The following is a 13721-nucleotide window of genomic DNA, read 5'->3' as shown; positions in this document are numbered from 1 at the left end:
AACACAACATCATAAATCAACTATATTTGATAGAAATTAAACATATATATATATGTACACACACACACATATATATAAATGAATCACGTTGGTGTTCACCTGAAACTAACACAACATCGTAAATCAACTATATTTGATAGAAATTAAACAAACAAACAAAGCTGAGTGCTTGAATGTGCAGACTGTCGGCAAACTATCACCCTTGTCTGTTCCCATGATTTAGAAGGGGAAGTCCCCTAACCTTTCCCGTGCTCACCCCAAATCATGACATTTTTGACATCACAGAGCTACTGGAAGGTAGGTGAATCACAGAGAGGGCTCAGGAAATCTAAGGCAGTACTGACCGAATTTCCCTAAATACAGCTTCCCAAGTTAGATATAAATTGACCGCTTTCTAAATTCAGTCACTTTTCTACCTATTTAATATATGGTAATTTCCAAGATGTTTTATTTTGTTTTCACATATATGGTGACTTCAGTGGCTACTGAAATACAAGATTTATATATTTTATGTACATATAGTATACATACATATACAGTAAAATATAGATAGCATATAACTTACCATCTTAATGATTTTTAAGCGTACAGTTTCGTGAAATCAAGTACATTTGTATTGTTGTGCAACTATCACCACCATCCATCTCCAGAATGGCTTCATCTTCTGAAGCAGAAACTCTGTACCTTTTAAACACTAACTCCCTATTCACCACTCCCTCCAGCCCCTGGCAACTGCGACTCGAATCTCCTCCTTCTCTAGGTACCTCATATAAGTGGGATCATACAGCAGTTGTCCTCTGTGACTGGCTTATTTCACTTAGCTTAATGTCCTAAGTTTCATCCATCTTGGAGCATGTGACAGAATTTCCTGCCTTTTAAGATTGGATAATATCCCATTGTATATACAAACTTTGTTCATCTGTTCATCGGTTGATAGACACTTGGGTTGCTTCTACATTCTGGCTGTTGTGAATAATTCTACTGTGAACATGGGTGTATAAATAAGGCATATATTTTTATGACCTCTTCTCATCAAGCATTACGTAAATTTTTCATGTGAATAATTGCATTTTGATTTATCTGTTTTGTAACTCTGAAGTGTTGTATAATAGCTGTTCTTAAAGTGGGTCACACCTGTATTCTTTACTGTTCCCAAACAGGAGGATGCAAAGAGCATCTACAAATTTCCATTTCACACTGATGTGGGAAATCCCCATGAGGAAATGAGTCTCTAAGGGTGAACTGCACATGCAGACGTCAAAACTCTCAGGTAACTCTCTCTGCTCTCCTGTCTTGGTCAAGGAGTGTGCCCTGAACCTCGCCTTTTACAAGAATCCTCTCCTTCCCCACCCCTTCCTTGGGAAGCCCAGCCCTGCCCCCCTTTTTTTCAGTCCCTTCACTAGACTATTCTGACATGGGGCCGTGGATCTCTCAGCAACACTGGTAACCAAGAACTCTCTATTCTGCACTTTGATAAAAATAATGAAGTCTAAAAAGGACAAGTGCATTTTCTTTGTGCCCCACACCTCCTCTGATCCAGACAGATTGCCACCTTAGCATTCTCAGAGTCGTCTGCAACTGGGATAAGCGCAAAATGACAAAAGGGAAGAGGGCAAGAAAAGAAGCATTCCCAGAGCTTGAAAGTAAGGACTCCGCTTTCATCTGGTAGGTAGGTTAAGAAATCTGAAAAGTAGGTTGGGACACCACAAAGAGTTGTGTGCATTTCCGTCAGTGCTTCTCTGGTTGAAGTTTTCAAGGAGAACAGAAAATGGGCAAAACGTATTGACTGAGCACCGATATGCCGGTGGTCGTTCCCACTTAATTTCCACGATAACGCTGTGATAGGATCAGCATCCACGCTTCCCAAATCAGGAAGCGAAGCAGGGGCTGGGAGACATTCAGAACTTCCCCAAGGGCATGGAATGTGGCCACGAACTTGTGTGACTCCAGCGATGTGGCTTCCCTGGTCCGGCTCTGCTTCCAACCCCTCTAGTGAGGGCACAGCCCTCATCTCCTGTGGAATGATTTCCAGAAGGGGCCCTGTGACAGCCTGTGTGTGTCTCTCTCTGTGGGTGCAGGGTTTGACAGAGACCAGCAAGGGACTCTCCCTTCCAAGCCCCAGCCATGCCTCCTCCTCTGGCTCAGAAGCCATTCTTGGAGCACAGAGGGAGTTCTAGATTTTCCTTCCTGTTTGTTGGATCCATCCTCTGCTTCCTCGTTACCATGGGCCAGCAAAATTTCTACCTGCCTCAACCCATCCTCTGCCCCTAATACCCATTGCTAAACATTGCTTTACCATTCTCAAGGATAAAGAGTAGAAATAAAGGTATAGGTAGCACACCAGGAACAAATTCCTGACTCTGAGGTTCTGGAACATACAGAAACTCAAGGAGGCTCCTGTGGCCCCCTTACCAGGAAAACTATAAGGAAAAGGGCCACCCTGCCCCCGCCCGGCCTACTTGGATTTGGGACAGTTCTGCCTGAAAGGGAGGGGAGGCACCCAATGACCTCCAGAGGGCCCTGCCAATCCGGGAAGCCTGAGTCTCCTGTACAGCCGCCCGCTTGGCCACAGATGTTCCCTGTCATCAGTCATTCAGGGCATCTGTTTGCTGTGCCACTTGTTTAAAGAGCGAGGCGTTTGCTAATTGAAAACTAAAAGATCCATCCGTCTCACTCAGAGCCAGCATGAAATCCACTCAGCCATGCAAGATCAGGGTGGAAAAGGCAGCACAGAGCTACTGCTCGCGGATCTTTGGGTTGACGCACCCCACGGAGGTCATCTCCTATTTCCTGAGCAAGCCTGGCTCCCCTCCCCACCTCGAAGCAGCCAGGGGCTGCCCATGTTATTGTTTATCTAATACTTCCTCATCTATCATCCCCAGTGTAGTCCAGGGAGAAAGATATTTTTAGCCCCAATTTACAGATGGGGGATCTGAGGCTTAGAGAGATTAAACTATTTATCCAAGGTCACACAACTGGTAGGTGACAGAAGCAGGACATCAATCCAGGTCTTCTGACTGGTCAGGAGAGGGGTGGCCTGTCCACTGAGTAGCTGTGTCCCTCAATTGATGTACAGGTGCTGAGCTGGGAGGCACCAACTGCCTCCTTAAGTGGATGTTAAACCTTGGGAAGAGTGATGTGAGGCTATGCAAGGCAGAACCCTGAGATTTCAACTATGTCTGCAATGTTTTATTGCTTTAAAAGCAAATATGGCAAAACATTAGGATTCCTGATTGTTATAGTATCTCCCCATCAAGGCTGCAGGGAGATGGGAATGGTCCAGATCCACGTATGCCAAAGGCATAGAGCAGGGGAAGAGACACGTCACGCCCACTGACATCTCCTTCCCTTCCTCCAGTTTGCCTCCAGAGATGGTAGATGTGCTGGTCTAAGCCCCAGAGATGGGGAACTGATCCAGAGCTGGATCTCTGCGGCATCTGGAAGGGATTCCATTTCTTTGTACCTCAGTTCTTTCTTGCAGAGTGATAAGAGTGGGATTTAGATGAATGCTAATTTGTTTTTGCAGCTCTAACTTCTGATAATTGTGTGTGTCATTGGAGGAAATGCTGAGTCAGATTTAACCTTTAGGGCCTAGAGCCTCAAAGTCCTGGAGCAGCTTGACTCCAGCCACAATGGACTGACTCCCTGATACATAGGTCTAACTCTGTCCTTGCTGTTCCCCCCTGCCTGGAACACTGCCTTCTTCCCCCAGGGAACTGGTATTTGCTTCTTCAATGCCTAGTTCCTGTCAGGCTTCCCTTTTTGTGTGTTCCATGGCACCAGTTTAAGCTACAGTTATGTTGGCTTAAACTGGCAGGAGGTGAGAGCAGGAGCCTGGTTTCATTCCTTTTTGTGACCCTTGAATCTGACACAGAGCCTGGCAAAGAAAGGACAGTCAAGTAACTACAGGTAACCCTTGAACAATGTGGGGGCTAGGGGTGCCAACCCTCAAAAATCAGCATTTAATATATAGTCCGCCCTCCTTACCCACCTTCTGCATGAGTGGTTTGAAGCAACCCCAGATATATTGTAGGTGGTTTAGTAACTAAGTCATAACCCACTCTTGGACCCTATGGACTGTATAGCCCATCAGGCTCCTCTGTCCATGTAGTAGTGTATTATTTACTGTTGAAAAATATCTCAGTATAAGTGGACCTGTGATGTTCAAATTCCTGCTGTTCAAGGGCCAGTTCCTGAAGTAAAGGGAAGGGGAAAAGGTGAGGGGAAGGCGGTTCCCCTGCCGGCAAAGACCAGGGACAGAGGACCAGCAGCAGAGTAGCCCTCGCCACCGTCTCCCTTCCTCTCCCTCCAACCCCTCACTGCTCCTGGAATCAAAGGTGAGCTGGCATCTCTGGGCCTCCTTTTGAATTCCTATGTCAAGTCAGCTTCAAGCAGGCTCCCCCCTGGAAACGAGTTAAGCAACAGAACTCAGCACAGCTATGACCAGAGCTTTGAAAGAGGTCCTGGATCTCCCCTTCTTCGACTCCCTGGATGGGAAGTGCCTCCCGCAAACCTTGTCCTCTGACTCCTCAAAGGAGGGAACAGACAGGCGTCGAGAACACTTGTCCCCGCCGCTGGGACATATACAGATTGTTACTTTGGGGGTGTGGTGGGACGGCTCAGTTCCTGCCTGGGCTCCATCTGCCTCAAAGCCAAGGATGGCGGCAATCCCCAACCTCTAGTTCCCTCGAGCGTTGCAGGCGCTGGAGGCTCGCTTGCCAGCGCGCAGGGGGCGGGCGGGGCGGGGCCTGTCCATGGGCGGGGCCCGTCCCAGGGGCGGGGCTCGAGGCGCCCCGTGGTCCAGGCGGCCCCGCCCCGCCCTCCCGCGCTCCCCGCGCTCTCCGCGCCGGAGCGCCGCGGAGCTGTCCAGCTTTTCAGTGCCGGAGCCGGTCGCCTGCCGCGCGCACCGCGCCGCCTCCGCGCCAGGTCTCTGCGCCGCTCGCCCGCCCCGCGCCCGGCCGGCCCCGCCCCGCCCCGCCCCGCCGCGACCCGTCCACTGCTCCCCGCGGGCCGAAGCCGGCCAAGCGGCTGCCCGCCGGGGCTCTGAACGGCGCGGCGGGGCCGGGAGCCAGGGATCCGCCGAGGAGAGCGGCGGCCCCGGACGGCTGCCGGAGGGGCGGCCGCGCGTGGATGAGGCGGGAGCCGAAAGCCTCGAGCAGCCGGCGCCGTCTCTGCCCCTGGGCGCCCTATGGCTTGAAGGTAAGCGCTGACAGGGTGCAGGACAGGCCGCCCGGGACCAGGCAGGTTTAGTGGGAGAGGAGGAGGGAGCTCGAAGGGCGGCGCGGCTGGGACCAGAAGTTTGTCCGGCCACTCTGGCGCTCGTCTGCCCGGGGACCGCCCTGCCCTGCTCTTCCCGGACTCTCCGTCGGGCCGCTTCCCCGGGGGCGAATGGAACATCGGCGGCTGTTCCCTCTCCCACCCTCTGGGCATCCTTCGCGCCGCCCGGGTGCGAATCCTCGGTCCAGACATGGGCGGGCAGTGCCGTGCAGCCTCCGGCGGAGCGCCTTGAGCGAGCCCCGCGGAGCCGCGGCTTCGCGGGCGGCCGGCTCCCGGACCATCTCGTGAGGGCACTTTTCGCCCGGCACCCAAGCCGGGGGCCGCCCGTGCGTGCGGCCAGAGTTCCGATCGCCCTGGAGGGAAAAGGGTTGTTCTTGGCAAGTCTGCATTTGTGCGACCTGAGACTTCTCAGTTTCTAAGGACCGAAGCCAGGGGTGAGGGAGAGGCTGGTTCTAACTAATTGCTCTCACGGCTAATATGACGCTGTCCTTGGTTCTGAATTTACGTTCCTGGCTGTCTCTCCGTTTGCGATTCAGTCGAGGAAGGAGGTTAGGGTTTCAGACCCATCTCAACCTGGGAATGGGGGTGACGATAGGCGCAGAGGCAAAGGGTGACTCTCCTACTTTGGAATGGACCAAAAGCCCCGGTAGGGCGGTGTACAGAGACAAGAGGCAGCTGTAAGCGCCAGACAGAGCGCCTGTCCATCCCTGGCTGCCGCCGGTAGCCTGTGAGCCGTTCCTCTTAAAGAGCAGAGGTAAGAGGGTGCCTGTGCGTCTACACAACAGGCTTCTCCATGGACACAAGTCACAGCACTGCGGCTCGCTAGGGACAGGTCCTTTCTCTCAGCCACAGAGAAGCTATCTGAGTGAATGAGTCATACTGTTCGCTCACCTAGCACCCCACTACTTTTTGTCCTGGGGGATCCTGAGGCTGGTGAGGTGCAAGACACTTTGTGGATCCCTCTTAGTTCCTTCCTCAGATCCAACCATTTCTGGATTTTGACCAGGCTACAAACCTTTCAGGCTAATTCTTGCTCCTCCCCAGGATGACATGATCAGTGATTCTTACCCCCAGTGTATGCAAATGCTCTGCTTACCCCTGATTCACCCTGTGGCATTAGGACCACTTGAAAAAGAAATCATTTTTTGTTTCATTTTTCTCCCTGTTGCTGCTATTTAATGAGGGTGGACAGAAAGAGAGGCTTGTGGTGAATGTGACCAATTGCAGGAGAATTAGTGAGCTGATTCGTTGTGTCCCAGTCCCCTGCCTTTGACTTGTCTGCTTAGTATTCAGGATTCCTGGCATATTTGACTGGGAGGGGGCTGCTGATGCCATCTCTGAAATCAGACATCTGGTGGGGAAGATATTTGAGAGGGTTAGACTGAGAGCCAAGTGAGGGCCACCATGGTTCCAGCCTTGGTCTCTTGAAGAACATTCTGAGTTCCTTCCGTCTTACCTGTACATCCTGGGGGGGGAGGAAGGTGCCTGGAACATGGGAGATTCTGAGTTATGATAGAGGTCTGGGACAGCATTTCTCTAAGGGCTGGGTTTTGTTTTAATAAACTCTCTGTATCTGAATCACCAGAGAAGCTAGTTTAAAATGCATGATTTTGTTTCTTGTCTGAGGAACTGCCAAATGAGAGTCTCAAGCTGAGGCCCACAAATGTATATTTTAACAATATTTCTGGGTGATTCATATGTACACTGGGTTAAGAAATCATCTCTCATACAAGTTATTACTTCCTTAACTAGAGAGAACATGATTAAGGTCTTGAGTCAACCCCCTTGCCTTCTGCAGTTTCACGTGTTAAATTCTTCAGATGTGGGGTTGTGGATGAACCATCCTCCTGGTTCAGTCCTTTGCTGTGATAGAGGATGCAGCCCAGTCTCCTCCCACAGGATCTGCCTGGGCTTCCCTTTTTTTCTAAAACAGATTTTTGGTCTCTCTAAGAATCACCAATATGGTTTTACATTGACCTGTGTAAATACTAAGTCTCCTCTGGGGGCCAATCCAGTGTGTCTTCCCTCCCCTCCCCTTCTAGGGGAATCATCGTCGCTCAGTACGCTTATGCCATGATCTGCCAACCCAACTGCTCCTGAAATGCCAAGGAGTGATTAGTTCAGCTTAGTAGCACACCATGTTCCCCAAGGCTGGTAGCCACATGTGCCCTATTGGCAGTGACACATTGACTGTATCGATTTGGTTCTTGTGCTCTATTAAAGCTGGGAAGCTTGTAGGGGTGAATAAGGCCAGTGATAAGGCTTGTGGGCTAGTCAGTTTTTTTCCTTCACCTGCAAGGTTGAATTATTTCTGTCTAGAATGTGCAATGATGTAGGAGAATCTGAACTTGAGAGAAAGCCTGTTTTTCCCTCCTATCAGTGGAAACAAAGGGAGCTCAAGATCTCATAAAAATTTGGCCTCACACATACCTGGGGCTGACCTGCTGAAGCTAGACTGGTCTAAGGCCCTTGTTCTCTGTATAAACATGTATCAGGGGAAAGGCCTGTGGACTCGGTCTGGAGGGCGCTGTCTCCATCTTCCCTGCATGTGGAAGTTGTATTTCGGTGTTGAGGAAGGAGCTATGAAGATAGCACAGGTGATGTGTGTGGTGGAGGTAGGGGGCAGAGGGTGATGAGACTTTCTTGAAACAATCCTTCCCCTTCCAGTGACTCATACGTTCTGACCTGCCACCCCTCATTTCGTCCTTCCGTGTGGCATAAAACCCATGAATTTCCAACTCCCAGAATCAAGTTGTGTATCATAGGTCACAGCAACTTAAGATATGAGGGCTTGAAAAGAACAGGATGACTGCCCAGTCTGTTCCATTTCCCCTCAGACATATTTACCAGGACTTTAAAATCCTTAGATTATTTGGACTTCCTCAGAAGTCATTCTGGATGTTCCTGACTCCAAACATGGCAGCTTTTTCTTTAGTCCAGAAATATGGTTTCTGTTTCCTGTTATGAAAGTTCTTCAAAAATTGAGTCATGCAGACTTAGAGAAAGAACTTGGATTGCTGGGAGGAAGGGATAGTTAGGGAGTTTGGGATGGACATGTACACACTGCTGTATTTAAAATAGATAACCAGCAAAGAGCTAATGTATACCACAGGGAGCTCTGCTCAATGTTATGTGGCAGCCTGGATGGGAGGGGAATTTGGGAGAGAATGGATGCATGTATATATGTGGCTGAGTCCCTTCTGCTGTCTACCTGAAACTGAAGCTATCACAACATCATTAATCAGCTACACCCCAATACAAAATTAAAAGTTTAAAAAAATAAAATAAAGTAGGAGGTCAATTTTAAAAATGTAGCCTATAAATAAATTTCTTTAAAAAAAAAATAGTGGTGTAAACTTTGCAGTTCCAGTGCACCAGGATTGAGCTTGGCGATCAAAGCTTCTCTGTCTTCTCGGGAGCTCTGCTAGCAGGAGAGCACCCGGGCATCTAGGAAGTACTTGGAAACCAGTGGCAGCGGGAAGGGCTCAGCTTCCCAGTAGGCATCCTCCCCTGTGTGCGGCCTCCCACTTAGATGACCCCCAGTGTCAGAGTTCCTTCCTTTCTTTCCCCAGCAGGGCCTCTTACGGCCCTGGGAAGACTCCAGCATTTGCTTTAGGATTCTGTATGAGCTCTCCAGGTTGCTAAATAGAACCACTAAGCAAGTTGCTTATTTACCAGTTCTGGGTGGTAGACTGATATTGTCTCCAGCCTATTTAATTATTGCAGCAGTGTCGGAATCCGATGTTAATATACCGCTGCCTCTAACCTGTCCCCATCACCAATGTAATGGAAGATTTCTCTCTTGTTGTTTTTTTTTTTAAACAATAGAATCATATTATCTGAATGCATAGGCTTGGAAAATAGCTTGATTATAGTGTCAGTACATGTGGGTGGAGGAGTAAAACTCCACGATTCAGCCACTTGGTTTGTTCCTGTTTGGGTCCAGAGAAAGGAGAGAAATTTGCCCTTCCGGTCTTGTACATTTCCCCTCTTCTTCTCCCTTTCACATCAATCTGATGAATGAGGTAAATCAACACCCTTGGCAGGTGGGAAGCCCCCTGGGAGGGTGCAGCCTCCTCTCTCCCTAGGAGACCTGGGAATGTGTCTCTGGAGGAGCAGAGGCCCCTGCTGGCTTCAGCGAACAGAGAGGAGACAGAGACTATGCCCTTGGGCCTGGGGACCCCCTTCTCCCAGGGATGGAAAAGGCTGTGCCCACGCAGTGTCCCAAACTCAGAGCCCTAGAAGCCATGGGGGCCTCTGAGAGTGTGGGGCCAGTGTAATGCATGTGGGAGCTGGGGAGAAGTGAACTCTTGAGGGCCCTTGGAAGCAGTTGATGTTCAATATGCATGTGTAAGACATCAGTGTGGCACAGATGGGCGATTTATCGTCATCTGATGGTACCTGTGAGGATTTGCACTTTTTCCAGGAAGAGACAGGGGAAATTCTTTACTGTCTCCAGTGATGGGGGAGGGAAAGGAGGGAGGACCCCTGGCTTTCCCTGGAGCCCTCTGAGTGATGTCAGCGTGTTCCCAGACAGGATGATGGTTGAGGGAAGTCAGACAGGCTCAGCCCCAAGGGGCCTTGTCGATAAGCCCGCAGTCAGCCCGGGCAGACCCAGCTTTCAGGGCGCTGAGGCTCAGCACACAGAATGGCAGCCACAGTCCCCAAGGACTTCCCCCCACAGACGTCTGGGAGCCAAAGTGAGTCGTGGGGCCCGTGCATTTGTCACTGGGCTCCTTCAGAACATGCCTCATTTGCACCCCCACCTTGGTGTTATTGTTTAGAGTCTAAGTGGCCCAGCAGGGGAAAGGCATTAGAAATGAAATTATTTTTGTTACACGCTGTATAATTGCCTCCTCTCCTTCCTGTTACCCCAGGCAGCAACATCACTAGCAATTCCCCGGGAACCTTTGGTCTGAGAAAGTGGCTTACTCACAGGCTTCCTTAGAAGGGCTGCTCTGAACAAGTGGCCCTGCTCACCAGTCCCTCTGTCACTGACCTAATCATCATAACAGACACCATTTGTTGTGCATTTGCTATGTGCAGGACACTGTGCTGAGTACATGACATGTGTTTTTTATTTCAACTCCCATTCCTGTGACAACTCTAGAAAACAGGCATTATTATTATCCCCATTTTACAGAGAAGAAGTATGGGCTTAGAGAGGTAGGTAGCTTGCACAAGGTCATGGATAATAAGGGGATTCAAAGCCAGACCGTTTGATGCTAAAACAGTGCTTCTCTCTGACCTATGTAAGTGGCATACAGAATGAGGGAAGAGAATATGGATAAGAAAGCATTTTCTTTGATAAACTGAAGTGACTGTGACCTTTGCATATGAAGGCAGGAAAGGAGGAGACAGCAGAGGGGAAAGAAAGGATGAAATAACTTCTTGGGATTCTGAAAGCTGAGGACCATCTAGGAAGTAGTTTGGCAACTGGATCTAGGAGTTTTTGGATGAAATGCACTGGGAATGAACCTCATCAAGTCCTGGGGGCAGAGGTGGGGGAGGTAGGAGCAGAAGGAGGCCTGGGAGTGGAGGAGCAGGAGAGTATGGACTGATACACGCTTTCCTGAAAAACACTGATAATATCACCTCCTGTTTCACATCTCTCCAAGGTGAACTGAACTGTCCAAATGGTAAAACCCAGATTTCTTCCAACCTTTAGGCCTTTGGTGTTGCTGTCTTGTTCTCACAGGATGAAAACTTGTTACATCTCCAAGACTAAACTCCTAGATTTTCCAGAGGCAGCGGGGGAGTGGGGTGGGGGAGTGGCATGGCCTGGGACCCTGCACAGATGCAGCAGTAACTCATGGGAACTTGGTTGGAAGTCAATGCTTTTCTGTTGGACAGAGGCAGTAGAGGCCCAGTAGCCCTGAGCAGGGTACTTGACCACATTGATTTCTTCAGGAATAAAATAAAGGGATTGAGATTCAGCAGCACAGAAGGCTCCACTAAAGTGATGAGATAATGGTGCTCACCTCATAATGAGCTGGAAGACTTCTAGACCATCGTGTTGAATCTCTCCATGAATTCTATGAATAATACTCACCAGCATTTGTTCCCTTTTTTAAACCCTTTAAAAACAATATAGTGTGGTGGTCACAGCTGTGGGCTCTGGGGTAAGACTGCCAGAGTCCAAATCCTGACTCTAAATACTGAACTGAACTGATGTTACCTTAAACAAGTTGGTTAACCTCTATCATCTTGAGTTTCTCATCTATAAGTGGGTATATTAATACTGACTTCATTGGGTTGTGGTGATTGATTAAGGCATTTAGATGTAAGACATTTGGGAGTCCCTGACAAAAGAAACACTCTATAAATGTTAATTCCAATGACTGTTGGTTATTATTAAAAAACTTCAGGAGGAATATTTTAAGCTGTTTTTCTTCTGCACGAATTCAGCCTCTGATTTTACATGTCTGAAATTAAGCATGTTTTTAGAACTTTCACAGAATTCAAACTTACATTTCTTTCTTCCTTTCTATTTATCTGCACCACAATTCCTTGGCACTTGCCTGTCGAAAGCTCTTACTCATCTTGAGCAAGAGGGGTTCAAGTTGCTTGTCATCCCTTTGAATTAGGTTCCGCTGAGCTCCCATCTTACCACGCACAAGCCGGGAGGAGGCGTTGGTCTTCGTGGTGATGCCTTGGCACAGCCTCAGTTTTCTTCCTGGCTTCTCAGGCCCTTATCTGCCTCCTCCTGATTGGAGTCTTCTTCATCATCATTGTCACATGGTATGGTGCACTCTGGCACAGACTACTTTTTATTAAAATGAAAAACAAGGAGAATATATTGGTGCCCAAGGACAAGGAGATTTTTCTTTTTCTAAGATCTTTGAAGCTGGCGGGAATGCACACTCTCCATCTTTTGGAGTCATTAATGGCAGGAGCAAATGCTACCTATTTTTTTTAGATGAAGTATGGGACCTGCCTGAGAAGGGAGGATGGAACATGATAGCTGCAGCCTTAAGAGTCTCCAATCATGAAAGAAACATCCTCTTTGGGGCTTTTTCTTTTCTCATGAAGCCTTCCTTGGGTAGGACTCTTTCTTAATTGACACATATACTTCTGGCCAATTAGAAAGGCTTACTGTTTAACCTGGAGAAGGCAATGGCAACCCACTCCAGTATTCTTGCCTGGAGAATCCCCGGGATGGAGGAGCCTGGTGGGCTGCCGTCTATGGGGTCGCACAGAGTTGGACACGACTGAAGTGACTTAGCAGCAGCAGCAACTGTTTAACCATGGTAGGAGATTTCTGAGGCCACACTGGTATTCTGTTCCCTGATCCTCTTCCTTAGGTCATGTGGCCACTCCTTTCTTACATTCTGGGCTCCCTCTCCTCTTTCATTTATTAATGGCAGGATCAACAAGAGAAATGTGTTGGCAAGCAGAAGCCAGCATCCAGGGTCCCAAATGGAAGAAGTCAGACACCCTAAAATGGATCCATGTTTCCATACATTGCCCTGAGCAGTGTGTACAGTGGAAGGCCTAGAATTGCTGTTGATGACTTGTACCACAAAGTCTGCCCTCTGGCCAGTCATCTCTGGTGAGCCAAAGGCGGTGGGGGGAGATGAGGACTGCTCTCCATAGATCCATGCTGCTGCCACACATTCTGCATTCTTCCTGAGTTTCATTCTGTGGTAACCAGCCTCCAAGATGACCCTCAATACTCCCTGCCTTCTGGTATTCATGTTATTTTGTAATCTTCTCTTACATTAAGTAGGGCAGGCCTGTGTAGCAATAGAATAATACATCAATGACAGATTGTGACTTCAGAGGATAGATCATAAAAGATATCATGATTTCCACCTTCTTCTGCTTTTGGATCACTTATTCTAAGGAAAGTTGGCTGCCATGTCATCAGGATGCTCAAGCAGCTCTGTGGAAGGGTCTGTGTGGTAAGGAACTGAAGCCTCCTGCCAACAGCCACATGAATGAACCATCTTGGAAGCCCATCTCCCCTCCCCAGACAAGCCTTCAGATGCCCGTAGCCACTGCCAAGGTCTTTACCACAACATTTTGAAAGACCCTGAGCCAGAACCACCAGACTGAGCTGCCTGAATTCCTGATCCACAGGAGCTATGAGATAATAAATTTTTGTTGTTTTTAAATTGCTAAGGTTTGGAGTAATTTATTATACCTAGTAGAAAACTAATACACGCTCTGAAATTATTCAAACTTTTCTCCTACAATGACATGGAGTCTCTTTGCTCAGTTGTGTCCGACTCTTTGTGACCCCATGAACTGTATGTAGTCCGCCAGACTCCTCTGTCCATGGGGTTCTCCAGGCAAGAATACTGGAGTGGGTTGCCATTTCCTTCTTCAGGGGATCTACCCAACCCAGGGATCGAACACAGGTATCCCACATTGCAGGTGAATTCTTTACCGTCTGAGTCACCAGGGAAGCCCGTTAAATTGCCAAGATTTGGAATAATTTA

General features: G+C 48.7%; 1 protein-coding gene across 2 annotated transcripts in view; it reads left to right on the top strand.

The window, feature by feature from the left end:
• The first annotated feature begins 4876 nt into the window (after nt 1-4876).
• DRD2 (dopamine receptor D2) overlaps nt 4877-13721 on the top strand; it is a 69998-nt gene continuing 61153 nt past the window's right edge. Inside the window, exon 1 of one of the 2 annotated variants that reach the window (XM_081546014.1) lies at nt 4877-5199. The gene's annotated coding sequence lies outside the window, so the exon portion shown is untranslated. The remainder of the gene's footprint in view (nt 5200-13721) is intronic. The other variant, XM_081546015.1, reaches the window with a different exon arrangement.

This window comes from Giraffa tippelskirchi, chromosome 11 (assembly GCF_054371585.1).
Source record: "Giraffa tippelskirchi isolate mGirTip1 chromosome 11, T2T-mGirTip1v1.2.pri, whole genome shotgun sequence".
Classification (NCBI taxonomy): Eukaryota; Metazoa; Chordata; class Mammalia; order Artiodactyla; family Giraffidae; genus Giraffa; species Giraffa tippelskirchi.
This window is presented reverse-complemented; position numbering and strand designations above follow the sequence as displayed.